At 47.4% G+C, this 24,543-nt stretch overlaps 1 protein-coding gene across 1 annotated transcript in view; it reads left to right on the top strand.

Annotated features, from left to right (window-relative positions):
- The window catches only part of LOC144737441 (tripartite motif-containing protein 14-like), a 410,883-nt gene that overhangs the window by 236,710 nt on the left and 149,630 nt on the right, over window positions 1–24,543 (top strand). The window lies entirely within an intron of this gene.

The raw sequence follows: 24,543 nt of genomic DNA, 5'->3' as shown, positions 1-24,543 counted from the left end.
GCAAGTTCTGACCATAAATTTCGGTGACCAGATAATCAACCGTTATCATTTGAGGTGGAATTTCAATGGAACCTAACGGCACTCCAGATATCTCGGGCACAGTTCCCAATCCAACTTCAGCAGCCAATTGTTATGCTAATTTTGACCATCACTCCGAAGGTTTTCCGTGAGCGTAAATTTCGTAAAACGCTGCCATAATATTACGCTGGATTTAATGCAGCACTCGATTACATCAACACGGGTGCCTTTTTCTACAACCGGCAAAGTCTGTCTGAAGTCGCCACCGATTATGACGACTTTTGCACCAAAAGGCCGTTGAATCTGAATGATGTCGCGCAACAGCTGATCGATGCATTGAAGGCCATGCTTTGTCAGCATCGTAATTTCATCAATGATGATGAGCGAAGCTTGTCGTAGCGTTTCGCCTTCTGGCGAATTCAGTCTCATCGACGAAGAAGATGTGTCAAGGAGGGGAACTGTAAGCTTGAATCCGCTGTGCACAGTTCGTCCGCCTTTCAGTAAAGTCGCTGCGATTCCAGTGGTCGCAAAAGGAAGAGCGATTTGACCTTTCCACGAACAAATGAGAGCAGCGTGGAGTTCAAAAAAGTATTTCCAGAGCCGCCAGGACTATCTAAGCAAAACAGTCTGTTGTGGACATGCTCATCGTCGACAGCTTTCATTATTGCTGTGAAAGCTTCAAACTGTTTCCCATTAAGGGAGCAAATTCTCGTTTCAGCTTCTTGTTCTTCTTGCACTGCGTCGTATAGCTGAGCTTCGATTGGATGTGCTATTGGTGGCGGAATACCAACTGATGCGCAAGACAATCCATGTTGGTTCCAATCCATTTTTACCGTCACTTTCTGTAAAGAAACGTCTGCACATAATAATTATTTTAATTCATTTTCAATAAATAAACGTGAAATTTAAAGCGAATTTGCGTAACAAAAATGTATTGCTTATTATAGTAATGACGGGGGGGGGGGCTTTTTGCAGTGACGTCACGTAAGGATGGAGCACTGTGCTGCGTCGATATATTTTTGACCGTCACTTTCTGTAAAGAAACGTCATATTTGAAGCGATTTTGCGAAAAAAATATCTTTCCGCTCGACCTTCTTCCGCGTGAATGGAAAAATCCACTCGCTCACTATTATTTAATTATTAATGACGGGGGTGCGGCGTGTGGAGGGACGTCACGCGCGTTACACACATTTCTGGGCTATTATAGTAGTAATTCCCCTCTCCTATGTCCCTTATTCACCCCTTCTCCTCCAATCCCTCTGTTGTCCACTACTCTTTCCACCACTGGCCTCCTCTCCCACATTTTGTTTTCCTGGATCACAGATTGGGAATACAGTAGTGGATAGTGTGTAATGGTTCCCTGCCTCCCTGTATCTATGTTTCTTGCTTTTGTAAAGTTGTTAAAAAGCCCAAATGAACATAACTCAACTCTGTTGACTTAACGTCACCTACACTGAGTCTCTGGGTCTGAATACCCCCAGCCATGTGTAGTGACAAAGAAAGGTCACTACTGTGTCGGCCCGTACGAAGGCTGGGGGCCCCAAGGGGGTGCCTGGGGGGTCACGTGGTGGAGGGATCCGGACCCTCCCAGAGGTGGGGGAAGTGAGGCGTGTCCTGGGAAGGGAGGCGTGGCCTGAAGAGAGCCAGCCACGCCGGGGCGGAGCCAGCCACGCCAAACCAAATATAAGCGTGGTGTGAACGCAGAGCGAGGCGGCTGTTGTACTGTACTCCAAGGTGAAGACATCTTCGGTCGTCAAGTCCCGAGTCGTCGTCCTGGGCCAGGCAAGCCGTTGCCTGCCTGGTCCAGTCTGTGTCGTGTTCCAGAGTGTTAGTGAGTTGAGGAAGGTGGTCACCACCTCATGTAGAGTGTTATATTATTTACCGTTTAATAAATAGTGTTGCCTCCAAGTTGCGTGTGTGTGCACCTAATTTGAACCTACTACATTTGGCGTCAGAAGTTGGAAAAATAAATATTGCTAGGTGTTATCCTAGGGAAGTAAAATGGGCACACGAAAAACAAATATACAACTCACCTGGACGCCTTCGTACAACGGGGACGGTGTGACGACCATCCTTCGGACAGCCCCGGGGATGGCAGCCCCGGTGACAGAGAGAGAGAGAGATGGCGCTGCACGCGGAGTGGCGGGACTGGCACCACACTGCTGCTTCGCCGCCATCGGGAATGGAGCGACGGAGCCGCGGGGAGAGGACACCATCGTCGCTGCGGGGGCTGGCAGGGGAGGCCCGGCCATGCGGGCCACGCGGTTCCCGCCATTTCGGCGGCTGGTCGGGGCGCGGTTCCCGCCAAAGCGCCGCTCCCGCCATTTCGGCGGCGGGAACGCCGCTCCTGCTGCTGAAATGCCGCTCCCGCCGACATCAACGCCTGCAGAGGGGGAGTTCCAGTCTTCAGCTCGAGCGCGAGAGGTGGATGGGTTGGCAAGAGCAGGCCGTGTTCACCATGAAAGATTCTTCGGGCCGTCCCAGTGCTCCACCTTGCCGCCCTCCACTATTCACAGTTTGCCAGGCGAGTCGTGACATGACAAGCACCCGGCCCCAAGAAAAAATAATAATAATAATAATCTTCACCCATCTTACGTGCGCCGGGTTGCGATCGCGTGTGTTTTTTTTTTAACTCGCTGGGTTGCGGAGCGTGTTCGTCCGGTTGTGTGCGTGATAAATTGACGCGGCGACCATGGGGGTTTCTGCTTGTAACAAGTGTTGCTGTTAATTACGGCGTCGAGATCGGTATCTTCTGGGTGTAGTTAATGATTAATTCGTGTTGGTGTCCCGAGCTCCGTTGATATCCTGTATGTTGCCGTGTTAATGACTCGTGTTGTTACATCGTTTTGTTGCGAAATCGCCGTTGTTATTGTGTATACTGTATGGAGTTTCGCTCGTGATTGCCACGTGTAACTGTAAGAAACTTTGATCGTCATTGTTGCCAAGGTACAGACCGTATGGAGCTTTGCTTGGAATTGTTAACAGTGTATGGAATGTTGGGTACTTGCTTGTGATTGTTTACTATGTACGGATTGTCTGGAGTATTGATTGTGTGTGTTGCCATGTGGGGACTGGATGGAGCATTGCGCCAAACGATTTACTGTACGAACTTCTATACTGCATATACTGTATTAATCAATTCGGCGATTCTTGGGGTTTGTGTATAGTTTTTTTGCTCTCAAAATTCGAATGCCCTGAGTCCCATGGTTAATGTTGAAGGGGATTTAGAAATGACAGGTTCGGTTTGTTTCAAACTCGCTGGTTGGTTCCTGTCCGTTGTTGCACAGATGATGTCTTTTGTGCGGGAATGCTCCTTGTGTTGTGTATGGATCGGGGGTGCGTTTCCGTTAATTGCCGTCAAATTGCGTTGCTCTCTCCACTCGGTTGGTACAGCTGCATGCTGCAATGCGAGTCTCGGAGATGATGTGTACGGATACGGGATGTGAGGTGTATTGTTGTGACCATTGAATATTCGGGATCGTCACAAATTGTGCGTACCTGTTTGGCATTGGATCAGTTCTGTGGGGGATCATAATTCAAATTGTATGTGTTTGTGATGGTGTTAAATTGCGATGGTGACATGCTGCCAGGGATTTGTAATTGTGCTGCTGGCTGTCACCTATCTTGGGGCGCAGGTCCTGACCAGGATGGCCCAGTGAGTGTTGCGTGTCTAACATGAACGTTGTGGTCCCGTCATGCAATGGCTGACGGCTTGACCTGACAGCCCGGAGATTGAAACACTCCGTGGCATGTCTAGCCTAGTGGGCTGTGCGCTCACATGGCTCGGAGAGTGTGGTCCCGTCATGCAATGGCTGACGGCTTGACCTGACAGCCCGGAGATTGAAACACTCCGTGGTATGTCTAGCCTAGTGGGCTGTGCGCTCACAGGGCTCAGAGTGTGGTCCCGTCATGCAATGGCTGATGGCTTGACCTGACAGCCCGGAGATCGAGACACTCCGTGGCTTGTCTAGCCTAGTGGGCTGTGCGCTCACATGGCTCGGGGAGTGTGGTCCCGTCATGCTGTGTCTGACGGCTTGACCTGACAGCCCGGAGATCGAGACACTCCGTGGCTTGTCTAGCCTAGTGGGCTGTGCGCTCACATGGCTCAGAGAGTGTGGTCCCGTCATGCTGTCTGACAGCTTGACCTGACAGCCCGGAGATCGAGACACTCCGTGGCTTGTCTAGCCAAGTGGGCTGTGCGCTCACATGGCTCAGAGAGTGTGGTCCCATCATGCTGTGTCTGATGGCTTGACCTGACGGCCCGGAGAGTGAGACACTCGGAGGTGCGTTGAAACAGTGGGCTGGGGATTCGTAAGGTTCAGGTGGAGTTGTCCTGTTACGTTGGGACTGTATCCCTCAGTTGTTAGGGTGCATGTTGTGCAATGAGTGAACGATGGGTCGTCTCAGCTCGGTCGGTACAGTTATATGCTGCGATGCGAGTCTTCGAGAGAGACTGGCTCGTCTCAGCTCGGTCGGTACAGCTATATGCTGCGATGCGAGTCTTGGAGAGAGACTGGGTCGTCTCAGCTCGGTCGGTACAGCTATATGCTGCGATGCGAGTCTTGGAGAGAGACTGGGTCATCTCAGCTCGGTCGGTACAGCTATATGCTGCGATGCGAGTCTTGGAGAGAGACTGGGTCTCAGCTCGGTCGGTACAGCTATATGCTGCGATGCGAGTCTTGGAGAGAGACTGGGTTAAAATCCCACCGATATGGCCGACGTGTGCTACTGGTTGTGACGCCGCGTCGGAAAGGCGGTGGGGTGGTAACATGGAAATTCCCCCCCCCCCCGATATGGCCGACGCGTGCTACTGGTTGTGACGCCGCGTCGGAAAGGCGGTGGGGTGGAAACATGGAAATTCCCCCTTCCCGATATGGCCGACGCGTGCTACTAGTTGTGACGCCACGTCGGAAAGGTGGGGGGGTGCTGACGGGTGACTGTCATTGCATGCGTGATTCTAACGGGGGGGGGGGGGGGGGGGCTGTGCTGGAGCGTAAGTGGGTTAGCCAGTTTTCATGTATAATTGTTGTTAATTCCCCGTTTTCTATGCGGTTCCCTTTTACCCTCGTCGATTCTGTATATATTACGTGATTGTATTTCTTATCGGTCGCCGGTCATTTATTGATGTTGTTGGTTCGGAGGCACACCTTTTCGATGTTTCACAGTTGTGTTACAGCCGGGGACGGCTGTGTGTTTATACAGGGGGGGGTGATGTAGTGACAGAGAAAGGTCACTACTGTGTCGGCCCGTACGAAGGCTGGGGGCCCCAAGGGGGTGCCTGGGGGGTCACGTGGTGGAGGGATCCGGACCCTCCCAGAGGTGGGGGAAGTGAGGCGTGTCCTGGGAAGGGAGGCGTGGCCTGAAGAGAGCCAGCCACGCCGGGGCGGAGCCAGCCACGCCAAACCAAATATAAGCGTGGTGTGAACGCAGAGCGAGGCGGCTGTTGTACTGTACTCCAAGGTGAAGACATCTTCGGTCGTCAAGTCCCGAGTCGTCGTCCTGGGCCAGGCAGGCCGTTGCCTGCCTGGTCCAGTCTGTGTCGTGTTCCAGAGTGTTAGTGAGTTGAGGAAGGTGGTCACCACCTCATGTAGAGTGTTATATTATTTACCGTTTAATAAATAGTGTTGCCTCCAAGTTGCGTGTGTGTGCACCTAATTTGAACCTACTACACTTGTATAGTGAAGAGACAAACATCAATCTGTGACTTGGATTTCGGATCGAGACTGTTACTCATAGTTCTCATACGAAATCCGTGTCGCGATTTACTACTAAGCTACCACACAGGAGTGGCATATTTAACAGTGGTACATTCCATACAGAGCGCATTGGGGGTCTGTGTGCCCGAAGCCAAAGAGACACACCTACAGATCCCCATTGTAGCATTTAACAAAATGCTGACGCAGTTGCTGTGACCGAGCAGCATTCGAGGCCGGAACGGTGCACCTAATGAGGGGGTCGAGTGGCAAGCAACACTCCCTACAACCTTTAGATTTTTCCTCCTGTGCTGTTGTTGACACAGCACAAACGGTCCTCACTCACTTAAGGCTGCATGGATCTCGAAGAATTCCAGAACCCGTTCAGAATTCGAGATTATGTCGTTGGGCTCATAGTGCAGTGCACTGTCCACTATACTTTCCACACTAGTGTCTCTGTGTGTGTAGTCTATTTGGGCAAGTGCTGCTAGCGAGCACCAATTGAGATCCCACAAGGTGCACGGCTATAAAGGGATCCATGTCTCTGCATTCATCAAGATGTCAGCATGGCCCGAGGCCACCACTGCGCCAATGCTTTTCACCTTCTGCTAGGTCCCGCAGCCGCTGCACAGAAGTAATTTGTGACCAGGCTGAGGCCATCGACTCACTGCGCTTGAGAACCTCGGTTTATTAACAGGCAGTGGTTGAAACTGAAACCCAGATTTCAAACCCAGGATCTCAATGGTGATAGATCGGCACTGACCTCTGATTACATATGCGACTTACATAGATTTACTAGGTTTACACAACTACTCGTGATATATGTGTTAAACAAATGTTTAATCGCATGGTCGCATTAAAATCTGTAGAGTTAAAGTTGCAACTCTGCAATGGATTGCTCACGACACTCCTGGTCGAAAGCCCTCCACTCCAGGGAACTCTAGAGAACTCTGGACGGCATGTCGAGCATTACAATTTGAAAAATCACAAATTATGTCTATTGCCTTTGTTATTTCAAAATAAAAAAAATATATACATCTTCTAAGTGTACCTAGCCTGGCAAGGGGGTTGGTTTGATGTCACCATTATTTTAGATACGACACCTTGATAGCATAAGACTGTTGGTGTAACCAAAACAAAACTATTAAACTAACACATATTTTAGATTACCAGGTTAGGCCCACTGAGTTATCTAGGCATTTTTCAGAAGCGACCTAGCCACAAATGATAGTTTAACGGCGTGGCTTATCACGTGGAAATATATCGCAGCCAAATACTCTCACTGCGTGTTTCTAAATGTGGAGCGGGAAAACTCGAGGACCCGGATAAAAATCCACACGATTACGGGAAGAACACATAAACTCCAAATATACAGGGTGCTTCAAAAACATGTTAACACATATATGAGACTATCGTTTTTAATGTGTTGTGGGTATAAACCTCGAGGAGACGTCTTCTTGAGGCAACGCGTTTATTTCAATCAAAAGGTTAAATAGTAGCTGTAACACGAAGGGGTACGGTCTCTTCACCCGATAACAGAGGCGTAGCTTGGATATTTTGCGCCCGGGGACGAACTATAAAATTGGCGCCCCCCTCCCCCCCGTTTAATCACATTTTACTCTTACATCGAATAAGGAATAACAATAAAAATGTTCATGATACATTGCATTTAAAGAAGCAAATTTATAGAAATTACATTACATGGCTAACTCAGTCACTGTCGTAGACTGGTTGACATAATCTACAAAAGATTAATTTTTCTTGATTTCACTGTCACAAACTGGTCAATCACGTAATCAAAATCAGTTTTTTCCAATGTTTCTCTTTCAGCACGCAAATACGACAAAATAAGTTTCAATTTTCTGAACGACCGCTCACAGCTTGCAATTGAAACTGCTATTGTTAATAAAATTTGCAGTGAAATTCGCAAATTCGAAAATATGTCGTCTCCATAAAACACAATAAAACCAAGAAGATCCAAAGGAGTTTCTGGTAGAACTTCATTCCGGTTATTGAGCAGCATTTTGCAATCTCCAATTTCTGTGAAAAGTTCGTGGCCATTGATGTCGGTGTCGTAGAAATTTCCAAAATCTGTGCAATTTCGACGAATTGCATCGACATCTGTGTCGGATAGAAGAGTTTTGATGTCCAGCAGAAATCCAAATTTTGTGTTCAAGTCTTTTAGTCGTAAAAACCGTGTTGACATCTCCTGTTGAAGTCGATAAAATACGCTCTTCATAACGCGTCGTAGTTTCCGCAACCAAAAAACAGGCCAGTGACTAAGGCTGAAAGACTGCGCGTGTCTGTTGTTTGGGACTTTCTTCCATGTAAGTTCTTAATAGGCGCGCGTACCAAAATGTAATTACATGACATGTAGGCTGTGTGTGGCGGGATATATAAACTTTTAGGTTGAGGTGTAGATTTGTGCAGTAGTTTCAGGCTGCCGCGCCCGCCGCAATAAGTTCTAATGTAACGTTGTAAGCCTCATTTTGGCGCCCCTTTACCTTGGTGCCTGGGGACACATGTACCCCCCTGCCCCCCCCTAGCTACGCCTCTGCCCGATAACCTAAGGGAGGTACAGCCTCCCTTCTAGCGGGGCTTACAGACTCGGGGCTATGCTCTCACCAGTCCTCCGCTACGGGACCTAGGGGAGGCTAGGCTGACCCGACCTAGCCAGGGTACGGGTCTCACCGCTGGTACACTACAACCCGGCTCTTACAAGAGCCTCGGTCCCGTTGAGAGGACCGGCTTTCATACGCAAGTTGGGGCATACCCCGCCCCTTGCCCCTCCCCCCTCGGACCTTCCAGAAGTGTCTGGAAGGGTCGGGAATGAACTATTAGCCCCCTGCTCCCACCCCTTGGGGGTCTGGGGTCTATACCTCCGGTCACGAGATACCCAGGGGAGTTACCTGAGGTTAACCGCCACACATCCCGCTCAACCTGCCGGCTGCCCCCTATCGGCCTGTGAGCGTGGTGGCAAGCAACATAACATATAGCGCCCTGGTAACGGCGCAACAAATGGAAAAAGAACAGATAATACACTGTAGTATGATAACAAATGTATGTTAATAGCTTCAAAAAGTCCAACAATCTTCATTTGTTCGCCATCAGTGTCAACACATGCCTGGAATCTTCTCCAGGTGGTCTGCAGAGCCCGGAGGCACATTTCTTATGGTATTGTTGCAAATTATCGGAAGTGTTAACATTTTTTTTGAAGTACCCTGTACAGGCGTCAGCTAATGCATACCAGGCAAGGTAGTTAATATTTCGACATCATGACATCCCACGGTCTTGACTTGGGAGCAGACACGTGTACATGTGCCATTAACTGCTTCCCTATACCTAGCAGGTACAGTTGGTGTGAGCTTACCTGTGATGAATCGCACGTATAATTGTGCACTCTGCTACATTTGTTCCTTCATTCGTTTCTCTATCAACTTGTCCTGGTGAGGGTCGCGGCAGCAGCATGTTGAGTAGAGCAGTCCAGACCTCCATTTTGCTGTCGACAGACTGTAGCTCTTCCTGGGGAATTCCCAGGTGTTCCCAAGCCAGCCAAGTGACATAGTCCTGCTAGCATGTCCTGGGCCGGGTCCATTGTCGTCACCCAGTGGGACTTGCCTGGTAGAGTTTCAGGGGGAGCCTATCGGGGGGGCATCCAACCTCAACTGGCTCCTCTTAATCCAGAGGAGACCCTGAGGCTCTCCAGAATTAACGAGCTCCTCACTCGATCATGGAGAGTGAACCTCACTTCGGCCCCTTGTACCTGCGATCTCATCCTTTCGGTCATTACCCAAAGTGCAAGACCACATGTGAGGGTGGGAATGTAGATCGACCTGTAAACCGAGCGCTTTGTTCAAAAACTCAGCTCCCACGTCACTACTACAGAACAGTACAGTGCCCGCAACACTGCGGACACCGCACCGAACTGTCGGCCGATTTCCTGCTCCTACTTATCATCACTCGCGAAAGAGACCTCGAGGTGCTTAAACTCCGCCACTAAGGGCAGATGTACTATCTCTCAGGAGTGAACTATGACCTCAAATATCCTCATCTCAGCCGTTTCACACTCGGCATCAATCCATTCAAGTGCATGCTGGAGATCACAGACTGACGAGGCAAAGAGGACAACGTCATCTGCAAAAAGCAGCGACGCCACCTCTATGCCCCCGTACTGTATACTCTCCATACCTCGGCTGCGCCTTGATATTCTGCCCAGGAAATCACAAACAGGAGTGGGGACAAGATTTTTCCTTGGCGGAGTCCAACACCCAAAGTGAATGGCTTTGATTTAACACCAATAAAATGGACACATTTCTCACTCGAAGAATAGAGGGACCAGATAACGCACAAAAGCAGCACCTGCCCACCATACTCCCAAGCACCTACCACAAGACATTTCAGGGAATACGGGTGTATGCTTTTTCCAAGTCTAGAAACCAGAGGTAGACTGAAGAAGCATTCTTCCATGACCCTCAAATACAAAGAGCTGGTTCATTGTACCACGACCATGACGGAATCTGCATTGCTCCTCCTGAATCTGAGGCTCGACCACCAGGCGGAGCCTCCTCTCCAGCATTCTGGCATAGGTTTTTCCTGGGACGCTGAGGAGTGTGATTCCTCTGTAGTTGGAACATACCCTCTGGTCCCCTTTTTTAAATGGGAACCACAACCCCAGTTTGCCAATCCAGAGGTACTGTACCTGTCTTACATGCAGCATTGAAGAGACATGTTAACCACCATATTCTTACACTGTCCAGCGAATCTCGTCCACCCAGCAGGTTTGCTGCTATGAAGGCCCTCGACCACCACAGCGATTTCATCAGCCGTGATGGATCCGATCCCCCCAGCTGTTTCCAGGGCTGCCTCCTGAGAGGAGGCCATGTACACCGGTTTGAGGAGCTCCTCAAAGTGTTCCTTTCACCTCTCGACTATCTCCTTAGTCGATGTCAATGTTCCACCGCCCTTACTAAAAACAGCCTAGACCATGTTCCCTCGACCCCTCCTAAGGTATCCAATGGTTTGCCAGGCTTCCCGGTAGTCCTCCAAACTCCTCCCATGTCCGGGCTTTCGCTTCATTGACTGCTGCAGCCGCCGCGCTGTTGGCAAGCCGGTACCTCTCAATCGAGTCGGACCTTTTTTGAGCATGGCTCAGAAAGCCTTCTTCAACTTGACAACTTCCCTAACCATTGGTATCTACCAGTGGGTCCTAGGGTTGCTGCCATGACAGGCACCAACTGCCTTTAGGCCACAGATTTTTGCATCCTCATCCATAACCGAGGTCCTGGACATCTTCCACTCGGGCTCAATGTCCTCGACCTCCCCTGGAGTGCAGTCGAAGTTTTCCCGGAGGTGGAACTTTAAATCTTTCTGCACTGGGTCTTCCACCAGATGTTCCTAGAAAACCTGCACTATTTGTTTGGGCCTTCCACGTCTATCTGGTTGGTGCCCAAAGTATCGGATCCAACTTACTATCAGGTGGTCATAAGTTGACAGCTCTGTCCCTCTCTTCACCCGAGTGTCTAGAACATAAGCCTTAGGTCCGATGTTACAACTATAAAGTCAATCACTGACCTTTGGCCCAAGGTGCTCTGGGGGGGGGGGGGCTTTTATCCCAATAATGCATGTCCAGGTATCTTCATAGTTTTTCCCACGTGAACATTGCAGCACTCTGTTGAGCACTGCATCCACTGTCTCTAATAAGGCAAAATACTCTGAACTGCTATTTGGTGCATAAGCACAAACAACAGTCAGAGTTTTTCGCGGAAAATTTGAATGCGGATGAGGATAAAAATGTTGGAAACTTTCTCGCGCTGATCAAACTCGTTGCTCAGTATGACCCATTGTTAGCAAAACACGTACAGTACGCAGAATAAAATCCGGGATCAGTTTCTTATTTGTCACCGGAAATCCAGAATGAATTTATCCACATACATACAATAAATATTGTATTGTAAATAAACATGACAAAAAGCAACATGAATAGGAAAAACAGATCTGTTTAATTTTCACTTAAATTTAGTCCTGATGCTGACTTGCGTATCGGAAGAGGCGCAGTCACCACAATTGCACACACACACACAAGCTGGGTACGCATGCATACACAGATGCACACACCAACGTCTACAATCCCTCGTATAGCCTTAACACAATTAATCTGGTACACATCTTCTATTGATAGCTGCGGTAATACATATTTTATACCAGATATTATATCTTGACTTAAAGCTTTCGTGACTGCAGGAATTCATATTCTTGGGTCTTTCGGTAAAGTCTAGATCTAGATTTCACGTTTTTTTTTCTTTGAATCTATCTACGTGACTTTACCGAAAGACCCAAGAATATGAATAACAGATATTAGTTATCGTATTTTATGTACCGTGCCAAATCTGACTCGCATGATTTTTTTCAAAAATCTGGGTAGTTTTTCAGTTACTCCCGCAATGTATAGTATTTTAATAGTTTACATTACTTGGTCAATTTCAACTCTTGTGCTATTTGATTTGGTTTTGGAATTCAGAGCCCTGTTGATTGGTGCATCATTGTGACCATTCAATTGCAGCGCTTCTTTAACATGTTTAAATTTCACTTCTCAGACTATCACCATCTGACACTTTCTTAGCCCAATGTAAGAGCGTCTTGATTAGAGATAATTTTAGAATAGGTGTATTGGCAAAGGTTGCATTCCTGATTCGGATATATGAATTTTTTTTATGTTTGTCAGTAAAATATGATTTCCCTAATTTAAATAGTAGTAATATAATTTTATGTAAAAAATATGTATTAATAATATAAGTACGTTTTGTTTCGTTGATACAATATTATCAGGGACTGTAGGAAATTTAGCAGGCACTACAAATGTTTTGGAAAGATTTTTGATGTTAAATATTAGATATTATAAGCAGTTATGATCAAAATAGAGATTTGGAGTGGAGCTGAGGTGTTGCAAGAAGTGGAGGGTGATAGGGGTGTGTCTGGCCATGATTGCAGGCACGCAAATACTCCTTGGAAGAACACTTTAAAATAAAGTGTTATCGTTTCACAAACGTCTGGTGCTCATCTATTTTGGAGTCGCCCACTTCTCAGGAGGGCAAAACACAACGCATTGTATCTACTCATCGTCTATGAACTTTATTATTATTACTGTTTTCTATTTAGGCAACCTGTCCCGTTGTTACATGTTGGACCGGCTACACCAGCAGTAGAAGGAAAATGATTGAGTTGTAAAATATAATCGGAGCCAATAGTGAGACAAGACTAACAAATGGAACACTCAAAACTCTGTAATTTACGATTCTACCATAGGAGTGGATGTGTTGTATAAAGTCTGTTATGATGTACAGTGTCAGTGATTAAGAGTTACTCTATCTACTGTACGTGGCTATGTGTTGCAGCCTCACATCGGTTCTCTGCTGTCACCTCCTCGGTGTGGAACTCTGTACAGTTTTCTTTTGCACATCCGCAACATCAAATACACTTTGACTTTCAAGAAACATCTAAAGGCCTGTTTGGTCAGGCTTTTGAGCAGCCCTGAGCTTGGCTCCACGCTTCTGAGTTGCTGACTAGTCTGTAAAATGTGGCACGTTATAAATGTTATTATTACAGTACTGTGGAGGGAGCGGAGGTGCAGTTGCTAATGCTGCACCACAAACCTGGCAAGCGACCCTCGTTAGATTTCCACTCACGGCCACCACTCCCTTAGGTGGACTCAAATGAGTACCTGGTATGGTGTGCAGCAAACATGGCCACTGGAGATAGGCGGCCAAGTGTGGCACTGGCCACCGACCCCCTCGTGTGCCATGCGTCCCTGCTGCTGTTCGCTAACGGCACCTTGCCCCGGCAGTCTTTGTGGGCTACACAGTGGAGCTTTGTCTCTGTATGATATTGTACTATGGGCCGCAGCCCCTTGATTAATTTAAACACAAGCACTCCACATTGCCCTGCTGGCGAACTAAAACAATGAATTTAAAACACTAACCAATGTTCCATTAATACAAATATTTAAATAAGAGTCACAGTAAAAAAAAGTCAAGCTAAAATAAAAGTGGCCTCGGCAACGAGTTTACTAGCAGCACTCCCCTCCCAGTTTAGTTGAGATGAGGTGTGGATGACGATTTGAGATGAGGCGAGTTGCGATGAGATGAGTTGAGGTCAGTTGACATGAGGAGGTGAGTTAGGATGAGGTGTGCAAAGATGAAGATTTCAGATGACGTGAGATGACGTGAGCTGAGTCTTTATTTAGCCACCCCTAGAGCGGAGATGTCTGTACTCGCTCACATGTCAACACATTCCAGGCCGTGCTTCATGATCATACAAATCAAGCTGAAATACTTCATACATCATCCTACATCACCTTTACGTGGCTTGTACATGGTTTAGCGTCTAAGACGTAGCCAGTGACTGCCTGAGCTACAGTAAAGCCACCGGGTTCATGGCGAATACAGCTTCCAGTGAGAGGCTCCATGGGAGTTGACCTGCCCCACCTGCCTGGACGCGATCCACTGGTTCTGCACGCTGGGCTGCGGCCACTCGTTCTGCCTCAAGTGCCTGGAGGGCGCCTGGGATACGGCCGAGACCTCCTGCCAGCAGCGCCGAGTGTCCTTCCCTCAGAGGCTCCAGCTAAACAAGAACGTCACGCTCGCCAACCTGGTGGAGCAGCGAAGTGTCGTAGGGACGATGGTTTTGTGTTGTGAAGCCATACATCACTGGGCGAGGCCATACGCTCAATTCTGCACGTTACTTGCTGATGTGGGTGAGGTAGGCACCTCAGGGGGGTCCCGCTATAACATATTAACAGCACGTACCCATAATTGTTATCGCAGCCATGCAAATGTAAATGGATTCACAAGTACAGCAGGGGACTAAGGCACCTTGGTCTAGAGGTCCCTGTGTTGGCTACTGAGGGACAAGCTGAATCTAGGAGACATGTTAAATCTTGACTTAAAGCTTTCGTGACTGCAGGAATTCATATTATTTAGGTCTTTCTACGTATCTTTACCGAAATACCCAAACAATAGGAGACGTTATTTACGGATTGCCCTCTCTCACTATTTTGCTCTCTCTCTCTCACTAGTTTTCTCTCACTATTTTACTCTTCCTTTCTCTGTTAATGCTAGGACCGCTATTCCTCACAACTCGGACAAAGGGTTTTAGGCCAAGTCACTCCAAGTTGGAGGGCTGACTCTGTGTTTTCCTAATGTATAATGTTCAATGCTGATCGAATACATGGTGGTCCCCAGCAGAAGTAGGAAATGGCCACGCCCAAGCCCATGGGAATGACTGCTTCTCCCTAAGAGTAATTCAAAAGTTGATACAGTAGACAGTTACCGGGCAGTTGAGGGAGGAGATAAAGAATGGGAGAGTCTGGGTCACGTGATCGGTGCTGGCGAATCAGGGAGCAGGTGCGATTCATGGCCGCCCCCAGCCTCCCACCACGCTTCGCTCAGGAACTCAGACGTGAGCTGAGCCGTCCTGAGCAGAGAGCCAGTTCAAGGAAGACTCGGTGGGGGGGGGGGGGGGCTATCCCCCGTGCGTGGGGGTGAGCCACTGCCAATCGACTGCTGGCCACCAAGCTAGCAGCCCTTGCATGCTCAGGGGAAGGGCTGTCCTCCCATGCATGGGAGGAGGACACCGTGGGAGAGAGTGAAACTTGCCAGGGGCTGCCCCGTCGAGCCTACAGCCTGGGCTGATGGCGTGGCAGAGGATTTTCTAGCAGAGTCTAGCGATGATCGCGCACGAGGGATTGACAGAGGTGAAGGTTACTCTGGGCCGGCACTCGCCATGCCCCCCAAATTCCCCCACCTTGCTCGTGTAGACTTCGTGTAGCGTTACAGTTTGGTACAATAACCCACGTGCCCTGAGTGTCGTTAAGAGCCCAGCTTGTCAAGCCTCCCTCTCCCCCCCCCCACCTGATAGGTTAAGTTTTGCAGGGAGTTTGCCAGGGACAGGAGCTAGACCTGGGAGGAGTTCGACTGGTTCCTGGAGAGCACACAGAGAGCCAATGAGTGGGCAAATGAGATGGCATGGGACCAGCTGATTGACCGATCCGCAAATTTTGTTTGGAGCCTCCCACTTGGGGTAAGTCAAAATTTCTGCCAGCTGCGGGAGGTCTTCCGCCAGCGGTTTGGGCCGATCGAGCATTATGTCACCGAGACCTGCTTGGAGACCCCAACCCACAACCCTGGCGAGGACATCTGCACTTTCGTGGATAACCTTCTGGATTTGGAAAAGCTGGCATACTCTGACTTCAACGTGAGGTTAATACGGTACATTGCATGAGCTAGATTCCTGCGCTACCTCCGGGCCACTGAATGGCAGGACGAGGTTGGGCGTACACTCGGTATAACCACGTTGATTGACTGAGCACACCAGTTGGAAAATGTATTCCTAGCCCGGGTGCAGGCACAAGTTGGTAGCTGGGGTCGGGCTGTTGCAAACCTTCAGGTAGAGGACGACTCAGAGGAGGACGCAGCGCCGGCTCAGTGGATCCCAACTGCGGCGGTGACCGTGAGTGAGGCCGGACCTGCCTGGGCATGCGGCATTCAGGAGGTTCAAGAGGGGGTGACTAACATCCACCAAGACATGGGGACCCTCGGACGCCATGTGGGGACCCTCGAATGGAAAGTGGCGACCCTCAAGCAGGGGCACAACATTCTATACTGGGATGTAGGAGCCCTTGGACGGGATGTAGGGGCCCTCAGACGGCACTTGGGGGGGGGGGGGGGGGGTTCAACATGATGTGGGGGCGCTCTGGCACCGCATGAGCCGGTTGGAAGCACATTGAGGCCCGGCAGCCCACCAGGGTTCCTGAAGAACTGGGCCCCAATTGCCTATAGGTATGTTTTAAATGCAACCAACCGGGCAATTTCAGTAGGGAATGCCCAAACAGGGGCACTGCAATACCAGCGGCATCAAACTCCCGCTCCACCCCAGGTGAGTGAACCAACTGGGGGCGAGCAACGTATGTTCCTGACACAGACGAGTAATCATGATAGGCGAGTGTCCCAACAGTTACAGGTGATGGGGGAGCAAACGGGGCATGGCTGCATAGTGACCACCACGGGCCTGGAGGCAGCGCAAAGGCGCACTGCTGTGTTTATCCTCGGGACCGTATCCACCCGTGGATAGGGCCACTGCAGGTGCCGTGCCAGATCTCATGCTGGACAATAGAGGTTAAAGGAGTGGGTGCCCCTCAGAGGAAGATGGTGAATGGGCTAAATAACAGAATTCGGATCTCTGTTGGATTGATAGCGTGCTAACTAATACTAAACTACCACTCGCCCACACGCATTACAGGACAGGTGACCATTACACAGCATGCAGTGTGCATGAAACATCAGCACTCAGGGATACAAAGTTGGTCGGGCAGGGATATGGCTGCAGTGTATGACCCACCGTCTGCCACATGCGCCAAGTTCCTGCAGCGAAGTCGAGGGGAGGTCGATAGCACTGGGGCTGGTGGCCTATCCATGGCTGGATCAAGCGGCGCTCGACTCCCTCGTGATGGAGAAGATTCTGGGGCTGGCATTCAAAATGGGGGTCATGCTGCCAGTGATCGATGAGGATGCTCAGACGTCCTTGTGGGCTGCCAGATGCCTGCAGGAACATGAAACCATGCGGAGGCGATCTCGGGTGGCAGTGTGGACCGGGGCTCTGACGGGTGATAGTCCAGCCAGCCGACCAACAATGGTCAGTGTGGGGCTGGTGGAGGAATGTCCGGAACCGGATAGGGAGGTGACAGCAGCGGTTTGTTAATGGGACCAGCAGCGAGGGGAGACGCCGCGACGTGGCTGGGAGTGGCGATCCCGGGATTCTGCGACCCCTTCGCCGTGAGCATCCATGGTCGTCTGCTTTCGCTGAGGCCAGCTTGGACACTTCGCGTGGGGATGCCAAAACAACACCCGGACATGGTCGGCATCACTGGCATCCACCACCTCGTCGACAGCTACAGACCAGCTGAGAGGACCGCCGATGAGCCCACCCCTCCCGAGCTTGAGTGTGAGTCCCCGTTGCCCGTAAGAGGGACAGCAATCCACCCAGAGTGAAGGACCGGCGTCAAAGTGCTCGACATTCCATTGACAGATCGACGGAAAATTCTGTTACGTTAAATTGCGATTGGTTTTTTGGGACTGTCCATTGGTTGTTGTATGGATCGGGTTGGTTCGTGCCGCGTGCATTGTACAAGTTATTGGTTCCTCGGGCGAGCCGGATTATACCACTCACCTGTCCTAAAATGTGGTGTGTTCGTCGGTTGTTTGTTGTTACACAGATGGTTCTGCAATATACAGACTTTACATTAGGATTGTGTTAGCCGCGACGGATATATTTTTAAGAGGGAGTGGGGTTATGTAAGGACAGTACGGGGCCTAGTGGCTGTAAATAATGATTGCAGCGATGAGGACATGCAGGGTTAAGTGAGGTAACTGGATGAAGAGTCAACATGGAGGTAGAGATGGAACCCCCAGAGTGTTATAGTGAGGCAAAGGAGAAAGTTCGGGTAAAGGGGTGTGGCAGAGGCAAGGGTAAATAAAAGGCAGCATGGAGCAGGTCTCAGGGCTGCTGTGGGGATTCGGGGTCCGGACCGCCGTCGCTGTCATCACTGTGAATCGCCCCCATTGTCTTGGAAGGTATATATCTTTGCCGTGGCTACTACAGCGACGACTCCTATATAGTCAGTCAGCTATATAGTGAACATCGTGTAGCAACTATATAGAGTCACCCAGTTGTATATAGTCAACCTGCATCCACCTGATAACATGTCATCGAGTTGAGTGGACTGTAATATATATAATATATAACTTAAGCAAGACAGCGTCTCTGAGTGCTACATTACACAAGGAAGAATACACACGAACATGGGGTCCATTCCTAAACCTTAGACCAGTCTTGATCACCTGAACCTATAATGGCAATGACCACCCAACCCGCCTTCCCCCCTCCACAAAAGAATATCCCTTCCACCCTTCCCCCGTCGATGCCCCTGAAACTACCCCTTGTAACATCAGAATGTCAATCTATGGTCGGAGGGAGGCTGTGGAGTATAACAATTTACGAAGAAAAAGACACAACTAAACCAGAACCAGATTTCCACCCCCACGGGACTCAGTCACAATGGACTTGCTGACCAGCCCCTCCCTCCACGGAACTCTGACATAATGGACTTGCCCACTCACTCACTCGTTCAATCGCTCATTCACTCACTCATTGACTCACTCGTTTACTCGTTCGTTCACTAACTGATTCACTCATTCTTTCACTCATTCACTCACTGATTCAATCACTTGTAGTGCCTGACTCAAGAGACACTAAGAGTAGGAGGCACTCTGTTTATTAACACGGCCTGACAGTAACACTTAGTAACTACAGTTCCCAGTCAGGACAGCTGGTAGGCTGCCTGACTGGCGAAGCCGAGATGGTGAAGACAGAGATGACAATGAAGACTCCAGCAGCACGACGGGGATCCCACTCCAAACGACAGCCCCTAGGCCCCCTCCTGGGGCCACTCTTATACTGTCAGCATGGCCTGGCTTCGCCCCCCGCGAGTTACTAAAATATGCAAAAAAATACGGTACTTATAAACTGGTACCTAAACAGTCACAATCTCCTTCATAGTAGAGTCTGGCTTTCAAGAGGATTATTACACTACCACAGCAATGAAGTGTGCATTAAATTGTATCTTCAGTAACCTGGATAAAGGCCATGACTGCTGTTCACTATTTATCGACTTGTCGAAAGCCTTTGATACTCTTGACCATCATATTCTACTAACACGACTCGATCAACTCAAATTTTCACAGTGCAACAAAATGGTTTAAGAGTTACCAATTGGATCGTTATCAAAAGGTTCATCGTGAAAACATCTCATCCACATATTAAAATAACAAAGGGTGTTTCACAAGGTTTTGTGCTGGGTCCAATTCTGTTCTCATTAAAAAATATTGGACTACACTTAAATCACTCAGAATTAAATATGTTTTTTCTGATGAAACTATCATGCTAGTGTAATAAAGGTCGTTGAAGCGACTTCTGGAATCCGGTCTTTTATTCACTTCTCATTACAGCTCTCCTTCATGCTGCTGACAGGCAGCGTGAGAGGGATAGAGAGAGAGAGACGCGCAGCCACGTGGCAACTTGGACCCCCGCTCTCGCGTGGCCTCCTCCTCCGTTCGTTCCAGTTCTGACCACGTGTTGTTCGTCTCCACCCTTATTTAATACCAGGGTCACGTGGTACGTTTCCACCAATCCTGGTTAGCCTCTATGGAATTTTCCAGACTCCATCGTAGGCTCCCGGGACCACTCCCCTGACTCATCTCCACATTGGCTGTGGCCAAAGCCAGCAGAACCAATCCGCTACTTACAGCTGTCACCTTGCCATTACATCAGGGCCACGCCCCTCGGCTTCCCCCCATTGGCTATGGACCAGGACCGGCAGAGCCAATCATCGTGACGAGTTGTCATACGTCAGTGAGCCGGATATATCCTCACATTACACTAGTATCTGCTAAATCTTAACATGAAATCAAACAGAATCTGCAACATGACTTCGAGTAAATTCAATATCACTTGTCACAAATTGCTATTAAATCCCCAAAATATGAACATAATGCATTTCATTCGAACAATTATCCATTTTCACTAACTTCACCTATATCAGAAACAACATAATTGACCAAAAGGAGTGCATCAAATACTTAGGTTTAGTGATCGATTCAAAGCTTACATTCCAACCACATTGATTACATCTCAAAGAAAATAAAAAATAGGGGTTTATACAGGAACAAACATTGTTTTCCGATTGGATTGCACCTGCAAATTGTTCAAGCTATCATTCTACCATGTTTTGACTACTGTGACACTGCTTACAGATCAGCTAAACTGACGAAACTGCTTTATCATTCTGCTCTTCGATTTTCACTGGATGTACCATACAAGATCCACCATTGTTATGTATACCTAAAATCCAATCTCACATCACTTGATGCAATGATAAATCTACATAAGGCCCTGTTCATTCATACAATCCTTATTTTGCAAATATGCGCTATACTTTGCTAATTCTTTAACCACATTGTCATATTCAAGAAACATAAGACGTCCATCTAATTGCCTTTTAACTGCATCTGTAGTGACACCGACACACGTTCTTCCTTTACGAAGAATTTTTATTTCGGACAAAACACATTTGTAGGCCCAGGCTTCGTTTTTGTTGCTTGATCTTCGTTTTCTCTCCAACCACCCCTTTTTATATCCTCCGAGCCCCCTTTCTGAAAGCTTCGCTCACCTCATTTCCTTCAGCGAATCCTTGTCCTCCTCCAATTGGTTGTCAACCGTCTCCCCTTCAGTCAAACCTCGTTTCCCTTCTTTTACATTTTAATCTCTCTAATCCTTTTGAATCTCTTATCTTAGCCAACTGTCCGTTAGCACGTATACTATGTGAGATAGTTGGTCTGTTGACTCGGTCATTACATATGTATGTTTAACTTGTTTCACACTGTACATAGTCAATCGTGCTAATCAGAGGTGCGGGTAAAGGACAAGAGCCTAAACACAAAAAATAAGTTATAAGGTAATGTGTTCTTAGTTTTGCTTCAAAAGTACATAGCTCCAGTGGCTTCCTAATATTGGAAGGAAGAACATTCCAGACAGCCGAAAAGTGCATCTGAAAGTGCGCGATACAGTGACCATCTTTGATGGTTAGTGAAAAGTTGCTGTGAGGATGACCAGAGTACAGGGTATGGTTTATGTTCCTAACGACGATCAGCAAACTAGTGTGGTTCAGTTGTGACAAGTACTTTGTGTGTAATACGTGCGACCTAATAATGTATTACTTCAGCAACCGAAAGCCAACGCAGTTTGGCGAGCACTGGACAGACACAGTCGGATCTTGTAGTACCCATCACGACACGTGCCAAATAATTGTGTACAAGCTTTAGTTTAAAAAAAAGGTGTCAGTTTTGTTGCCAGATAGAAGGGTAAAAAACCAATTATCATATTTTTACTGGCAAATGAGGTTCCCATAGTGTAGATGCTTGCCCCGAGCTCTCATACTCTGATGGTGCATTGTCTTTGAGTTGTGCGCCTTTTGGCGTCATCTGGTCCAACCCATGTGAGACTAGGCTCTAAGGAAAGCTGTCTCGGGTGTGGACCAATCAACTTCAAGGACAGTGCACATTATCAGAGTTATGTCTTTTGTTTGTATTATGACTGCAGGTATTGCGGTCTATGCAAACATGACTCCTTGTAAAAAGGTGTCAGTTTTGTTGCCAGATAGAAGGGTAAAAAACCAATTATCATATTTTTACTGGCAAATGAGGTTCCCATAGTGTAGATGCTTGCCCCGAGCTCTCATACTCTGATGGTGCATTGTCTTTGAGTTGTGCGCCTTTTGGCGTCACCTGTCCAACCCATGTGAGACTAGGCTCTAAGGAAAGCTGTCTCGGGTGTGGACCAATCAACTTCAAGGACAGTGCACATTATCAGAGTTATGTCTTTTGTTTGTATTATGACTGCAGGTATTGCGGTCTATGCAAACATGACTCCTTGTAAAAAGGTGTCAGTTTTGTTGCCAGATAGAAGGGTAAAAAACCAATTATCATATTTTTACTGGCAAATGAGGTTCCCATAGTGTAGATGCTTGCCCCGAGCTCTCATACTCTGATGGTGCATTGTCTTTGAGTTGTGCGCCTTTTGGCGTCATCTGGTCCAACCCATGTGAGACTAGGCTCTAAGGAAAGCTGTCTCGGGTGTGGACCAATCAACTTCAAGGACAGTGCACATTATCAGAGTTATGTCTTTTGTTTGTATTATGACTGCAGGTATTGCGGTCTATGCAAACATGACTCCTTGTAAAAAGGTGTCAGTTTTGTTGCCAGATAGAAGGGTAAAAAAACAATTATCAAGCTTTAGTTTTCTTATGTTTTTGCATGACGTCCCGTAGAGTAGCGAGTTGCAATTATCGAGCCTTGTCGATACTATTCTACATGCCACCGTGTCGACTATGTCACGACTCAGTAATGGTCGAATGTGTTGTGGAACCCTCATATGAACATTACAGGACCTGACTATATTTTGCACGTGGTGATTAAACGATATTCTGGCTGAGTATGGGTCCCGAGGCTCTTCAGATTAGTAGAAACCGAATCCTGGAGTCTGTGACTGCCGCATCCGATGCTCCCAATTTATTTTTCACCTGAACCCACGTGCCAACGAGCAGAACCTCCGATTTTCCTATCCCCATCGCAAGAATTGTAATCGTTGGTAAAGCATTTGCCCTTTGCAGCACCAACATTTTGGAACAACCTTGTTTCCTCCCTTATCATCGTAAACTAATGTAATTACCCGTCATATGACAGGTTCATCAAAATTCTATGTAACGAAAAATACTTAAATTTAAAGATTGTATTACATTTATTTAATCGAAAATGTCTTCATGTAAATCACCTTTATCGTATCATTATAATATCGGCTTGAGTTACCTTTATATCAGGAAGAAAGTAAACGAAATGTTTCAATCAAAAATTGGCTTCCAAACTTTACATTTTCCTCACCTGTGAGAGTAAATAAAAAAAATGTAACACTTGGTTCTCGAATTAGGTTTATTGCAAATGTTCAATTGTTGTAAGAATAATTTTATTATAAGTATCGACTTACTGGATTCTGTATTGATGTGAATACAATTTTTTTTTACAAAAACCGGAAGGACAGGTTGGTGTTCACAAATTTTCACTATAAGTGCGAGCAAAAGTCATCAAAGTGCACTCAGTTATAATTAAAAGCGGATTCCGCTTCTTTATTTCACTTTTTATTCGATGTCCAACACATAAAAAAAAACTATTGTCACGCAGAAATTAACTAAATAGAAGATTTATTATTATTCTGTAATGGTGTGCAAAACAAAAAGATAAAATGCAAAAACAGGGGTACACTTTGGTTTTATCAAAAGCGGCGCTGATATATTTTTGGAGAAAATGTATTATTTTAATCACAAACTAATTAGTTACAAATTGAATAAGCCTTTCATGAAAATAATATTTAAAATTGCGTAAAAATCCACGTAGCCTACCCAGCATTACACACAGCATACAGTGTGTCAGACGTTAGGCACAGATCACCAAAACTATATGTATAATAATTCATTCAGAAAATATCCTGATACATAAAATGGATATAGCCACATTTGCCAGTGTGATTTGTAACTAATCCTTACCCGTGTGTCGATAGCAACATTGTATTGTGCAATTTTACTGAGGGACCCTGTGTTATCTTGCTGTGCTCTGATACTGTTTTGGTTGCTTTTCTGCCATTCCCTAAGTTTATATTCGGCATTACTCATGAAATGTATACTCATATACTTGATTTATTTATACATTTTCTTCATTTTGCATTTGTGAAAAGAGAGCTTCATAGCTCATCGGATTCCTCCAAGATAAATAAAGATTCTGATACAAGCCCGCATAGATACAGGCATAACCATACAAACTCAAACATGCACACGCATACACATATTGTAAAACTTTGATCCTCTATTGTTATGCAATAGGTCATTGGCTGGCCTTTCCTTGCTGCAGAATGTTGGAATGCATTGCCCCTCTAGCGGGAATGGGGTAACTGCTATTTTGTCTGCTGCTATTTCTGGAGGAACCCCGACGGTATGTTCAGTCTCCTGACTCTGAAAAATCGGGTTTGGCTAAGAGACGCCTTTAGACGGCTGTACCACTGGGGCCTGCGTCACAGGTTTGATCTTGTATTTGTGGTTTAGTGGTAAGTGAATTGAAGATGGAGGGGTTTACCAGCCCTCTCGTAGCCGTTCAGAGCCAACTTAACACCACAGTGGCAG

The sequence above is a fragment of the Lampetra planeri genome, chromosome 69 (assembly GCF_965212315.1).
Source record: "Lampetra planeri chromosome 69, kcLamPlan1.2.h2, whole genome shotgun sequence".
In the NCBI taxonomy this organism is placed as follows: domain Eukaryota; kingdom Metazoa; phylum Chordata; class Hyperoartia; order Petromyzontiformes; family Petromyzontidae; genus Lampetra; species Lampetra planeri.
This window is presented reverse-complemented; position numbering and strand designations above follow the sequence as displayed.